Consider the following 14,962-nt stretch of genomic DNA (forward strand, 5'->3'; position numbering starts at 1 on the left):
AGGATGAGGGGGCAGGCTCTATGGGCTTCCTGCAGGAGGGATGAGGGGGCAGGCTCTATGGGCTTCCTGCAGGAAGGATGAGGGGCAGGCGGAAGTACTGTCTGCAGAGGCCTTGGGGCAGGCTCTATGGGCTTCCTGCAGGAGGGATGAGGGGCAGGCTCTATGGGCTTCCTGCAGGAAGGATGAGGGGGCAGGCTCTATGGGCTTCCTGCAGGAGGGATGAGGGGGCAGGCTCTATGGGCTTCCTGCAGGAGGGATGAGAGGCAGGCTCTATGGGCTTCCTGCAGGAGGCATGAGGGGCAGGCTATAGGGCTGCCTGTGTGGGGGCTGAGGGGCAGGGTTAGGGGCAGGCTGAAGGGCTGTCATTGTGGGGGCTGAGGGGCAGGGTTAGGGGCAGGCTGAAGGGCTGTCATTGTGGGGGCTGGGGCAGACAGATTGACTGGCTGCAAAGGCAGCATGTGCGGTAGGCTGGCTGCCTGTGAGGAGGTTTGGAGCAGGCTAATGGGGTACTTGCAGGAGGGATGAGGGGCAGGCTTTAGGGCTGCCTGCAGGGGCCCAGGGGGCATGCTGAGGGGCTGCATTAAGATGCACCTAGATGATAGGCTGAGGGGCTACCTGCAGGGTGGATGAGAGGCAGGCAGAAGAGCTCCCTGCAGGGGGCTGAGGGGCAGGCTGAAGGGCTGCCTGTGAGGAGGTATGGGACAGGATGATGAAGAACCTGCAGGAGGGATGAGGGCCAGGCAGAAGAGCTCCCTGCAGGGGGATGAGGGGCAGGGTTATGGGCAGGCTGAGGGCTGCCTGCAGGGGCCAGGGGGCATGCTGAGGGGCTGCATTAAGGTGCACCTAGATGATAGGCTGATGGGCTCCCTGCAGGGGGCTGAGGTGCAGGGTTATGGGCAGGCTGTGGGCTGCCTGTGTGGGAACTGGGTAAGACAGATTGGCTGCAAGGGCAGCATGTGCGGTAGGCTGATGGGCTGGCAGCCTGTGAGGGGGTATGGGGCAGGCGGATGGGCTGCCAGCATGGGGCTCATGGTGCGGGCTGAAGGGCTGCCTGTGTGGGGGCTGGGGCAGACTGATTGTCTGGCTGCAAGGGAAGCATGCACGGTAGGCTGGCTTCCTGTGAGGGGGTCTGGGGCAGGCTGATGGGGTACATGCAGGAGGGATGAGGGCCAGGCTGATGGGCTCCCTGCAGGGGACTGAGGGGCAGGGTTATGGGCAGGCTGAGGGCTGCCTGTGTGGGGACTGGGTGAGACAGATTGGCTGCAAGGGCAGCACGTGCGGTAGGCTGATGGGCTGGCAGCCTGTGAGGGGGTATGGGGCAGGCGGATGGGCTGCCAGCATGGGGCTCATGGTGCGGGCTGAAGGGCTGCCTGCTCGTGGGCCTGGGTTACAGGGTGATGTGCGCCCTGCTCTTGTTGCTGCTGGGCCCTCCGTGCCTGTAACAGCAGCCTTAGCTGGCTGAGCTGTTTGGAAGATGCTCCAGCTCTTTCCCTTGTGATGGAAAAGGCTTTGTCTGCTTTTTATGTGCTGTTCCAACCCCTAATTGCTGGTTTAATTTATGCGGGCCCTGTTGTGGGCTGCTGGAATGTTTGTTAAGCTGATTTGACCCACCTGTGTGAAAGGCCAATGTTACAGCTCCAAATTGTAGCTGCTCTAAAAGTGGGCGGTAAATGAAGTGGTAAGGTGTGGTATATGTGTTAACGTGATGGGTAAAATTGAGACATAAAATGCATAAACACAAGGACGGTGCAACGCCTTGTGATTACGCTTCACGTGCAAGCCGTAAAGTGGGGAGATTATTGCCTGTGCATTATGCAGTATTTTCTGTGCACCCCAAGCCCTCAATATCCCATATGATGCCCGACTCACAATTAGGCGGTAGCCTAAAAATAGAAGTGTGATTTGCAATACCGAGTCTTTATCATTACGATCATACTCACAATGAGGCAAAAGAGTAAGGAACAACATTGATTATTTTTTATAAGTGCATGTCCACGTTAAGCAATTATGTGCAGCACTTAGTTTGGCTTGGACGGATTCCAGAGTGCTGAAATTCACAGTCATGTGCATTTCTGCATTCTTTGTTTTTCTGCTTCATGTGTCTATAGCCACTGTATCTCTCTATTCCAATTCCCCTTATTAGTCATTTTCTGTCTATTTGTCTCTCGGATTTGCTCATCCTCTGCAACTCTAGCCGATATCAATTCCCTGCCAAACACTCCACATCAGACACCGGCCCCGACCTGCCATCCTCCACCTCCCAGCTCCCCTCCTGCTAAGACTGCAGAGGTCCGCAACTCTTGCTGCGGGCACTTGGAGTTGAGTTAGAGGAGGGGAGGAGTTTGAGCAGGGAGGGAGGGTGGCAGCAACACCAGCACCGCAAGAGGGATTCGAAGCAAGTGAGCCAGGCGGGAGGGATGCGCTAGAAAGGACACAAACCTGCTCAATGAATGCGGCGTCCTGCAGTCACTGAGCATCCCATCTGCTAATCCACGGAGTGCTCAAGAGAGCACGGCGCAGGAGAAGAGCTTCAAAGCCAAGATGCCGCAGATCAATTTCAGCCCCACTGGCTGAACCGATCCAAGACTTTCCTATTGGGACGCGCCGCACGCGCACCGCCGAGCCGGTAAGTTCCCTCATCTTGAAATTGACTATGTCAGATCCTCATGGATTGATCCCAAAGACTGTTCTGTGCCCATCCTCTGATGAATAATGCAGTCTACAATTGTAGAACTTTAGAAATGTGTTGAGAAGTGTCACCGGCGTCTTCAAGTCTAACCGTCTTTGAGATTTAAATTAAGTATAGTGCCCACTACAGACTGAATGTTCTCCTTCTGCACAAAACAGCTCTTATTAGTCAACTCAATGGTACTTATTTTATCGATCTTGAAGGAGAAAAGGCTGAATCATCTGTCACGTGATTCACGCCTACAAATTGCAAGTAACACACAGCTCCCTGCAACAAGCAATCATCCAAGGCCTTAATAGTTGTTGGCAAAATCCCAGTAATCCTTTTATACAGTTGAAAGAGTGTGGCTGGTGGGGGTGCAGGATGCAGGGTGTGTGTGTCTCAACAGGAAGTCCCATAGGGCACATTAGCGATTGTGGTGCATTGTTTGTAACCAGGTAACAAAGTGCTCCATAAGAACATTGTCCTGAAATGAAATTGTCTTACAATTAAAAAGATTTAAGATTTCTCCATAATTAGAGCATCATTTCTAAAATGCAACAGTGCATTCTTGGCTTTCTAATTAATCTCTACTCGAACTCCTATGTCCTCCCAAATCTCAAATTTTTGAAAACAGCAATATGCCCTCTGGGTTCCCATCTTGAAATTCTCCTACTGCCAAGTAAAATTGAAATTGCTTCCGAGAACATAAAGGCAGCTCCAGGGACCATTGGCTTCCCCCCATTGTGAACGGAGGATAGCACAGGGGCAACGTGCTGGTCTTGGAAGCAAAACCATACAGAGCAACAGAGGTTCTTGCCTTGAAACACTTGTGTAGAGGCGCATTATAAATAACATATATCATATCATATCATATCATATCATATACCGGATCCGTGCTTAGAAACCAACCCTCGGGTATTAAGCACTTTATAAAAAATCACATCGCTTCCCATTCTCAGACCACAATTTTGTCCATTACAACCTCTTATTTAGTGCTATTTAATTCAATTAAGCCGGGTGTCATTACTCCTCTTGGCCTCTGGAGACATGGTTGCACTACCTCACAGAAGCCTTGATTGTGCAACACATGGTTCCCATTCTCACCATTCTCACCATTTCCTCATAACCACCACTATCACGCAGCTGGCCGTATTACTTTGCTTAGCCTACACATTCATATTAGAGTTCTGCAGTATGTCTACGCCTCGATAACAGCCTGTCCATGCGGGACCCACTGCTCCATCCATTTCTGTACCATGGCCTAAGATATAAGAATTAATTACATCACTTGACAGAAAATCAATGATAACCACATAAGTCTGTGAAGTGCTGAATCAGCTTTTTGTCCATCAGAGATCAAACAATCAGAACCGATTTCGATTCAATGGTAATTGATTGTAACAGATATTGGGGACATTGTTTTAATAGAAGTGTTTAATGGCAACCTGAATAATAATTATAATAATATTACTTCTACAATCCTGATCAAAAGCATGATTTTTCAATGCCTTTTGCCTCGGCATTCCCAGGTGAGCCTCTCCGACTCTGTGACCCCCTTGGGCCTCATATTATCTGCCTTTGATCCATCTGATGCCCCCCAGGCCCTGCGTGCAGCGCTCGCTTCCTTGAGCCCTTCCTTCCTCATGCCCTCCCTCCTCCTGCCTCCCAGACCTCCCTCCACCCGTGACTAGCTGTACACTGTTCCCTGCCTGGTGTAGTCCACGGCACTGTTGGGACTTCACCTTTTGCCTCAGCATTCCCGGGGCGGCCTCTCTGACTGTATGACCCCCTTGGGCCTCATATTTGCTGCCTTTGATTAATCAGCTGCCCTCAGGCCTCATGTGCAGCGCTCGCTTCCATGAGCCCTTCCTTCCTCTTCCCCTCCCTCCTTTTGCCTCCCAGCCCTCCCTCTACCCATTGATTGGCCAGTCCTGTGGTCTTAATGGACACTCCCAGGGCAGCCCTCTGCCCAGCAGCCCCTTGGGGCTAAGGGCCACTGAGGCAAAGGGCAGCTCCTGCAGAGGCAGCTCCCTATCATGTCCGCAGGTGTCTGCAGGGGAAGCCAGTGGTCAACCAGCAGCTACTGACTAGGTAGGCGTGGCCCTCGGTTGGAACAGAGCCTCACTCTACTCTGATAACCTGGCCACTTAGCATTCTCTCAGACTTAGGTGTTTTTTCTGCAGTAAAATATTGCATTGTGAAAGTATTAAAATTGCATTGTGAAATCTGGGCCTTTTCTGCCTTATACAGGACTCTCAGACTTAGGTGTTTCTTCTCTGCGTTAAAAAATTGCATTGTGAAAGTTGTACCGTTCTGTGGTTTGCCCCCTAGCATAGCGTTCAACTAACTTTTAACTTTTCTATCATTATTGAAGCTCCTGTCATTTTGTCCAACTGTCTACTTGTCTCGCCTCCCTCGTCTCGTCTGCTTGCACCCTGTCGTGTGTCCTTCCATAGTGTTCTCCCCTCCCCTCTAACCTTTCTTCTTCTCTCCTCTCCCTACCTACTCTATAGTGGTCTCTGTCTCTCCTTTCTAACTGCTTCTCTATCAACTATCCTGCTCTCCTCCCTAAATCTGGTAGGAAGAAGTTTAAAAAGTACATTCTGGTCTCCAACTTAGGCTTCCCTGTCGCTGATACCTATAACAGTGCCTCCTCCAGGCAAACCCTCACCGACATCCCCTTTGTCATTCCTTCGCCTGACCTATAGACTCTGCATATGGTCTCTCTGCTCTCTCCTTTCTCTTCTTCTTCCATTAATGGGGGCATCCGGTGGGAGGTCCTTCCATTCCTCTAAGATCTTCATTAATGTTTACCTGAATGACACCGACTTGGTCCAAGGCCCTCAGGCCAACCTTCTCCTCTTTGACAGACGCTTTCTGCGTCTCATCAATTTCCTGTCTTTCCCTTCTGTCCCTTCTCTCCCTTCCTCAGCTTCCTTGCCTCCTCCTGCTGTATTATCCTTGGCTACCTTGCCCTCTCCTCCTTCCTCGTCTGCCCACCCTCGGCTCCTTGTACACCTCTGCAGGGTGTTCCTCTGATCTGTAGCCCTCCCCGTAAGTCTTTCAAGGATGGCAACCTTCTCCATATTGCCACTCTTAACTCTCGCTCAGCTGTCAAACACTCCTCTGACATCTGCCGCCTCCTGGAGGAACTTGACCTCGATGTCCTTGGTCTCATTGAGACATGGTTTAAGGACAGTTCTGCCATGAGCGTTGACACTCTCCTCCCTGATGGCTACAAGAACCTCTCTGCGCCCAGATCCAACCGCTCCGGAGGGGGTGTAGCCCTGATCTTTCTAGAGTGGATCCCTGCCTCTGCCATTCCTAGGCAAGCCTACTCCTCTTTCAAATGCCTCGTCTGCAGGCTCTCTCTCTCTCTGTCCTAGCCATTCCCTTACAGTGGCTACCATCTATCGGCCCCCTGGTCAGATCTCCTCCTTCCTCTCTGAGTGGGCAGACCTCTTCTCTACCCTCCTTGCCTCAACCACTCAACCCCTCCTTCTTGGAAATTTCAACATCCACCTGGATGCTTCCTGTCCTTCCTCTGGAGACTCTTTCACAACCTTTGTGACTCTCTCGCCCTCTATTCTCCCCTCTGGCCCAACTCACACTGCAGGGCACACCCTGGATGTTCTGATCTCTTCAGAACTTCCCTTTTTGATCCCTCTCACCACTCCTCTCTCTCTCCTGGAGTGATCACTTTCTCCTTTCCTCCCAGCTCACCCTCTCTACCCCTCAGGCCAAGCCTACTCCAGCACTGCCACCTACCTTCTTGGTTATCCAACCCAAGAAGCTTTTGTCAGTTGAGGCTTTTGCCACCACTCCCCCCATACCCCCTTGGCTGACTCACACCTTGACACAGCCCTATCCATGCTCCACTCTGCTATATCTGATACTCTCGATGTTCTTGCCTCTGTCATGAGGATGCGATTGAAGCCCAAAGCCAGATGCAACCCTTGGCATGAATCTGACCTTGCCACCCTTAAACACAAGTGCAGTGTGGCTGAGAGGAAATGGCGGACTTCCAGTACATCCTCTGACAAACTGGCCTGCTGCCTGCTCCGAAGACAATACCGGCTCTCTGTCTGCACCAAGAAGAGAGCCCACATCCAAGCCCGCATCTCTGCGGGATCTAACAATTCGGCCAAACTCTTTAAAATCTGCAAGGAGCTGGCCAATCCTGCTGCAGTATCTACCTATCCTGTCCCCTCCCAGGCCCTCTGCACAATCCTGGCTTCTCATTTCATCTTAAAAGCTCAGGACATCCTGTCCTCTTCCTCGCCCCCTCGTCCCTCCACTCCTGGCTCTTCCTCTGGCACTTCTTCATCCACCACTCCTCCTCCTTTCTCTTCCTTTCCCCTGCTCTCCGCAGAAATGGTTTCTAGACAAGTCTGATCTATGAAAGTCTCGTCAAAACAGGTTCACCCATGTTCCTCACCACATTGACACCCTGGCTCCCGCTCTGGCTGATTACTGAAACCACTCCTTTGCCACTGGAGTCTTCTCTTTCCCCCTGAAGTACTCCCATGTGCACCCTCTTCTTAAGAAACCCTCTGCAGATCCTTCCTGCACAGCTAACTATCACCCAATCTCCATCACTCCTTTCCTGGGCAAACTCCTGGAAAAGCTGGCCATCTCCCAGCTTAATCTTCACACTGAATCTTTTGGCTTTCTCCAGGACCATCAGTCTGGCTTCAGAGCTGCCAGAAGCATGGAAACTGCTCTCCTGAACATCCATGAAGACCTGCTCTCCAACCTAAATCCCAACACCCCCTGTGTCCTCATCTTACATCCATCCTGTTCAACCGTCTCCATGAAAACCTAGGTATCACTGATCAGGCCTTAGCCTGGCTGACTTCTTTCCTCTCTGATCGACCCACTTAGGTCCAACTTGGGTCCTTCCTCTATATCTCTATCTCTACCTGTGGTGTTCCCCAGGGGTCTAACCTCTCTCTCTGGCTGTCCAACCAATACCTGGCACTTTCTTGCCCACCATATTGCCGCTCTCTCCACCAACTTTCAGTGCTATGGAGGTGACACTGAACTCATTTTCAGGCTCCCTTCCGCCACCTCTTCTCCTTCTCTCATCTCTGACTGTGTGTCTGCTATCCAGGAGTGATATGCCACCAATGATCTCTGCCTTAATGCCAGTAAGACTGGGATACTCCTCTTCAGCACATCTGCTCCCTCCTTTCCTGTCGTTCTCTAGCTAGCCTCTCTTGGCCTTCTTCCTGCTTCCACCTGTGTGGCTAAAAACCTCAGGGTCATCTTCGACTCCACACTCTCCTTCTCTCCTCACATCTCTGACGTCTCTAATAAGTTACACTACCAGCTGCACCTCCTCGGAGGTATTCTTCCTTTCCTCTCTTTCCCCCAGAAGCTCACTGTCTCGAGAGCTCTGTTTCTCTCTAGGTTGCACTACTGCAACAGCCTCTTTCTAAATCTGCCTGCCTCTACTCTCCGTCATCTGCAACTCATCCAAAACAAGACTGCAAGAGTTGCCTTGGCCTCAAGCCCAGGCACTGTATCTCTCCAGGACTGAAATCTCTGCACTGGCTCGCAGGGGCAGCGAGGATTAAGTTCAAAACCCTCTGCATTGTCCACAAAGCCTTCTGGGCCAGAGGCCTCAATACCTTCAACTCTCTCTTCCTAAATATCTTCCTTCTCAAGCTCTTCGCTCATCCGCCTCCAACTCCCTCAGGGCCAGTCACTTCTCCAAGCAACAAGTTGGTTGTCGATCTCTATCTTCTGATGGGGCCCCCTCTGGAACAGCCGCCCTGCCTCTCTGTAACTTGAGGAGAACCATCTGCGGTTCTGGAAGCACCTCAAGACCTTCCTCTTTGCTTCTGCTTTCTCTCCTCTGCTCCCCTGCTGATCTCCTGGTTGAAACTGAAACTGCACTGGTTTATCTGGCTACCCTCTGATCTCGGGCCAGGTTCCCTCCCTGCCAGTTGCACACCTGCACTGCCCCCCTGGCAACACTTGCACTCGAGGACTGTTTCTGTATCCCTACAGCCCCCTCCCAGCACTTGACACCTGATGTCTGCCCCTACCCTTGCACTTGCCACCAGCTGGCCGCACTTCTTATCTATTGTCCTTTTACCCAGAGACTCCTTTGTAGTGGAAAAAATTGAAACCTATAGAAAGTAATTAAGTGAATATATCCTGGGAATAATGGTGACTCTCAGTCAACCTGGCTCTGTCCAGACAGCAGCACAGAGTCAACTGATGTGCGGCACTTAATGATCCACTGTGCTTGATTATTTTGTTTGCATGTAGTGCATGGCTTGTCAAGCCATTGTTATTTACTGCTGTTATTTGACATGAGTGACCATTGTTTGTTTGTTTATTGATTTATATAGCGCACCTACCCCGAAGGTATCTGGGCGCATTTGCAAAAGGTTACGCAATTACTTGGCTACATACAATACATACAAGATATACAAAAAGGAGCTTGGTTACATACAATACTACATACAATACATACAAAAAATACAATAAGGATGATGATAATACATTCTAGTACAGATTAGCACATTCGACAGTCACTGGCATAATTTAAGCGCAGGAGATCGATACATAGGTATAGGCCGGTGAATCTTTGGCTATCCAGGGCAAATCATTGGTCCATTGTAGGCAATAAGGTAGTTGATTGTTGATGGTTTTCCACTCTGTTGAACAATATGTTCCAATTTGTAAAGACCTGTTGAGCTAGGGGGATCCTGCATTCATTGTCTGGGTTATGCAAAAAAGGGTAAGTTTTGTTTCTCAAATTAGTTAATCTATATGTATTAAACCATGGCAGTTGTCGCCCTATAGTTTAGGTGAATCCTATGAACCAGTGACATTTGCATAATTGTTATTGCTAATAACGTTCGACTCGCTGGATAGGTCTGGAATTGCAAGCCATGTCCCCCTTCAAACTGGAAAATATGGTATATATTTGTCAAAAGGTTCAAAAGCTATTTAGCATTGACAAATAGATGTTTTTGGGCCAAGTCCATTAAGAGAGAAAAAGGGCCATCTTGTAGATATAAGCACAGTGAAAACCGCCTGATGGATTTGCACCAAATAAGAAAGAAGTTCACCACAAAGTGGTGTTGATGTTGCTTTGGTGGTTTAGTTAAATCCGTCAAGCAGTTTTTTAAAGTATTTGGCAGAATGTGGGAATGCCCTTGCCCAAAAATCTTTTTATATATCTCCCCTGGGGTATTGCACTATTGGGACTTTTTATAAATGAAAAGTCGCCATTTATGTTTGCTCATTGTGAGCCGTGTCTATGACAATCCTGCAGGAACAGCAAAAAATGAAAAGCAGTCATAATTATATTTGGAGGAAAAAAATGGAGGTGTGGCATCAGTGAGGATGAGGGTTAGATGAAGATGGACCAATGATGAATATGAAAGTTTGGGGAAGGCCACAGAAGTCGTTTTAATCGTTCCACAGATATCTCGGGTGATTGCTGCCAGTAAATCGTGAGATTCAAGCAGTAACTTAGGTGCATCGTGGGAAGAAACGAGGAAACAGTGGTATGAGTCTAGTGCCTTGGGGCACTATCATGATATCTGGAATGTGGGGTGTGGGGCCAAAAAAGGGGGAAAGGCGCACAGGTAGAGTTGGAGGAAGGCGTTGAAGGAAATATTAAGGGCACGATTCATGGAATTATTTGCACTGCTGAAAAGTGACTTTGAACTGCTGAAAGGCGACTTTGCACTGCTGCCACAAACCCTGATTCAGTGAACTGTGCAAAGTCTATTTTTGCAGTACAAAGTCATTTTGTACTTGAAAAATGACTTTGTACTGACTTTGCACTGCAAAAATACACTTTGCACGGTTCTATAAATCAGGGTTTGTGTTGACAGTGCAAAGTCACCTTTCAGCAGTTCAAAGTCACTTTGAACCGTGCAAACAAATTCCACTCAACAAGTCTACAGATGAGGCAGGTTCTAGTAAAGAGTTAGCGGTCCGCTCTGCGGATATGCTAGCCGATGTGGTAAAGCATCCACCTGCCACACTGCATTCAGGTCCTTGGCACCTTGAGTTACTGATGGCATTGTGGTTCCTGGTCTCATTTGCTCTAGAATCATGTAAGGATTTAGATTTCTTATTTGTATCCGTCTGCACAAGTAGGCGTGCAAAAGGTCTGCGGATCGCTGAGCCAGTTGCACAAAAGAAGGTTTGTAGTGCAGTGAACCATGTTTCCCTACTGCTATTTTAGGGTTTGTAGATGACTGGAGTGGCAACTATAATTCCTGTTACATTTCCCTTGTGTTTACTCCTTTTAGTGCAAGCAAGTGTTTTCAGGGACCTCAGGTGTTTATAAAAATGAGACTAGTGTTAGATTATGGCGTCTTGAGAATCCACTAGTACTGTCTCCAGGCAGGTCTCTGTTTTGTACATATTTCTGTTGCAAGGTATTCTAATATACCCGCTGACCTGGATGGAATGCTTGCATTCTCCGAGTCTTTCTTTGTTTTTCCCTGCATTGTCAGAATTCTATAGTCTTTCTTCTAGCCCAAGTGTATGTTTTTATTCTTTGTTGTCTACAACATTCCTGGAGGCTCATCTCTGGTTCCAGAGTATGAATAATGGCTGCTCGAGTAGAGCAATCGAACCAACTTGCTGGGGTCTTGAAAGATGTGTCCTAGTCCACCTTGTTGTCTTCATAATTTCTAGATAGGTTCATCTAACAGAAATATTCTCCTGGCATTCCATCGTACATGCAAGATTCATTCGTACCCTCAAGCGAACGAAGAGGGCAGAGGAAGAGGTCACTGTTGCCACCCCAGCCGCGCTCTCCCCAAAACTGTTGGTTTAATTTTCTGACCCCATCAAGCAGGGTGCAGAGAGATGGTCCCATGAAGGGGCTGTCTTATATTAGAACAACCCCAATACTATCTTCATTTTAGGAGGGGGAATGCATTTTGTTATGTGGGGTTTGGGGCTAGTTGCCTGTGCCGATTTATAGGGAATTGGCAGAATAGAGGATCCTGGTGCTGATTATAGAGGATGTTCTGGGATTATACCCACCCACACAGGACAACAAGACCTCTAGAATAGCAAGAATGTCCACCTATCTGATCAGAACATGAGCATTACAGACTCCCCATCGCTCAAGTGGAAAGCAAAGAGATCTGGCCACATAAAAGACCATTATTTTCCCTTTATTCATCAGTTTTCATCCCAGCATCTCGAGGGCATTTACAATCTTTTGCAGTGCCCGGGACAAAGCAATAGCAATATCATTTACAAAATATTGCTATTTAACATGACAATTTCACCTGCATCCATCGCTATACTTGCTTTACATTCTAACAAAAGGTGAGGACATAATATAGCTAGAATGATAGAGAGTTACATATTTATGTATTTATTTATTTTTGGATTTGTAGAGCACACTACAGCCCACAGGCATCGAGGCACTTTAAAGGGCACTTAAGAAGGCTTGCTTGAGGGTTACAATAAGCGGCCCAAGAATCGTGCTTAGAGACATTTTGTTAGGTTACAGTTGTTCACATGGATCTTTTACATAGTACTGTATACTGCATAGCAAAGTGTGACATATACATACAAAATGTGGTCAAAGGGTGATGAGTGGCAACGTATGCAATACAGGAGTATAGGGATAAGCTTTTTAGACAAAGAGCCTTAGTTTTTAAGGCCTTGCGGAAGGCTGCATGAGACTCAATTTATCTGATCTGGGCTGGGAGGTTGTTCCAGAGGGTTGCAGCCATTGTTGGCAAGCTAGCGCCTCCCACACGCACTCTGCGCGTGTGTGGCACCGTGACACAGTTGGCATAGGCGGACCTCGAAGGTCTGCATGCTGTTTGTTTGGTGATCCTCTGCGCTAGGTACATAGGTGCCTGACCGTGAAGACATTTATGTGTTAGGTCCAGTGTTTTGAAGACAACCCTTTCCTTGATGGGTAGCCAGTGTACCTGCCTCCTGTCACCAGAAATGTGCTCCCTACATGAGATGCCTGTTGCGGCCCTTAAGGCATTATTCTGGGATATCTGGAGTTTAGCCAGGTTTCTTTGTGAGGTTCCAATAAAGAGGGCATTGCAGTAGTCCAGTCTGGAGCCAATGATGGCTCTGGCTATGATAGTACAGTTCTGTTGGGACAGGAATGGCCTGACAGCATTGATCAGTTTAGAGTGATATGCTGCAGAGGAGTCGATGGCATTGACCTGCCTGTCCATGGTAAGGCTAGGTTCAATGTATACGTCCAATGTCTTGATCATTTGAGAAACTGTGATGGGGATGTTGTCGATGGTGAAAGAGTGATACTTCTTGTCAAGTTTGCCCAGTGTGGATGGAGACCCGACCAGCAGAAGTTCGTTTTTTTCACTGTTTAGACAGGGCCAATTGTCTGCCATCCAGAATGAATGGTGGAGTAAATGAAATTGAGGGTGTTCATATCAGTTGGATAGTCCCCAAAGAAAGGGATGATATCATCTGCATAATTGGTATATGAGATTCCCAGGTCATCAAGGATTCTGAACAGAGGTCTAGTAAAGAGGTTACACAAGGTAGGGGCTATGCAGGAGCCCTGTGGGACGCCACATTTGATAGGACTGGGGATGGCACTAGAGGAGTCCGAAAAGACCTTCACTACTCTCTCCTGAAGAAACAAAGTTATCCATTCATATGCTGGAGAAGTTGGCTGAGGCGGAGAGATGGTGGCATAGGGTTTTATGCTCTACCAAGTCAAAGGCTGCAGAGAGGTCTAAGAGCAGGAGGAGTGCCAGTTTGCCTGCATCTCTTAGGTCATCTATTTGATTTTTTAGGTCAAGTAGTGCCGTTTCGGTGCCATGACGAGGACGAAAGCCGGACTAACGTAGTCCAAGAAGATGGTTATCCTCAATATATTTTTGAACCTGAAGGTAAGATGCTTTGTCCAAAATCTTTAGCAAGAAGGGGGACCGTTGTAATGGGTCTGTAATTCCCTGGGATCAAAGGGTCGAGATACTTTTTTTTAGGAGTGCTCAGACCCATGCTTCTTTTAGGGAAGTCGGTACAAGTGAAGATTAGAAGGACACGTTGGAGAAGGCAGTGTTGAAGGGGGCCAGGGCTATTGCACAGTCTTTGATGATGTGAGCTGGGCATGTGGTACCCTTACAATTGGAAGGCTTAATAGTTTTTATGAGGGCAATGACCTCAGATTCGCTCATGTCAGAGAATTCAAATTTAGGTACCTGGCTCGAAGTGTTACAGGTTGGGGGTGCCACGGGTCAAGCTAGTAGAGTTGATAGAGCTTTTTGGTGAGCTAAAATTTTAGTATGTAAGGAATCGAGTTTGTGTAGCATAGCTGCTTGAATTTGGTTACACCAGGTCTCGTCCTTGGTGAGGGTGGATGGGGGAGCTGAAGGCGACTCCAGTTCCCTGAAAATTGAAAAGATTTCCTTTGTCCCTGAGTGGGCGTTGTTAATCCTACTGTTGTAGGATTCAGCTTTTGCATGTGTGATAGCTGTTTTATATTCTCTAGCAATGGACTTAAAGGCAGTTTTGTTGGATTCGGTAGGGTTCTTTTTCCATGTGGCAAGTGATACCCTCTTTTTGGTGCCAAGATCCATGAGTTCTTGGGAGAACCAGGCATTGGAGTGCTTAGTTTTTTTTGCTTTTTTGGCGGTGAGTGGGGCGATGGCATCTACTGCCGTAGTTATGACTTGGTTAAAAGTGTTGGCTAAGAGGACAGGATCATTGGGGAATGGTGGTTGCATAGCTGGAACAAGCAGGTGAGGTAGGAGAGTATCTTTGGTCAGCTTTTTGGAGCTCCTTGAGATTCCGGCAGGGAGAAGGATGGTAGGTTTAGAAGGTCCTGTGGAGGTGTAAATGTGAAAGTTAATACAGAAATGGTCTGACCTAGAGATAGCGGAGAATGGGGCAGTTATGTTGTGTAACCCAGTCTAGGGTACGTCCTTTAAAGTGTGTAGGCTTGGTGATGGCTTGGGCAAACCCTAGTGTGGCTAGCGCTTTTTGCAGAGTGTAGGCGTTGGCATCGTTGGTGTCATTAAGCACGAAATTGATGTCACCCAGTAATACTACTTTGGTGTTTTTTTTCAGGTTGTCTGAGAGAGAGTGGATGAGGTCTTCTTGGAAGTCAATAGAAGGGCCTGGTGGGAGATACACAAGGTGGAATGCAATAGTAGAGTTAGGTTGAGATTTTGAGCTTGATGAGGAGGTATTCTGAGTTGTGTCCTATTTCACCCTGAATTCTTCAGATGACAAGAGTGTCCTTAGCTATAATGGCCACACCTCCCCCCCTTTGGCCTACCCAATCCTGCCTAAATA

At 48.3% G+C, this 14,962-nt stretch overlaps 1 protein-coding gene across 2 annotated transcripts in view; it reads left to right on the forward strand.

The window, feature by feature from the left end:
• The first annotated feature begins 2,435 nt into the window (after window positions 1-2,435).
• The window catches only part of SYT2 (synaptotagmin 2), a 1,362,149-nt gene continuing 1,349,622 nt past the window's right edge, over window positions 2,436-14,962 (forward strand). The window contains exon 1 of one of the 2 annotated variants that reach the window (XM_069633618.1): window positions 2,436-2,626. The gene's annotated coding sequence lies outside the window, so the exon portion shown is untranslated. The remainder of the gene's footprint in view (window positions 2,627-14,962) is intronic. The other variant, XM_069633614.1, reaches the window with a different exon arrangement.

This window comes from Ambystoma mexicanum, chromosome 13 (assembly GCF_040938575.1).
Source record: "Ambystoma mexicanum isolate Mex_15411 chromosome 13, UKY_AmexF1_1, whole genome shotgun sequence".
NCBI lineage: Eukaryota > Metazoa > Chordata > Amphibia > Caudata > Ambystomatidae > Ambystoma > Ambystoma mexicanum.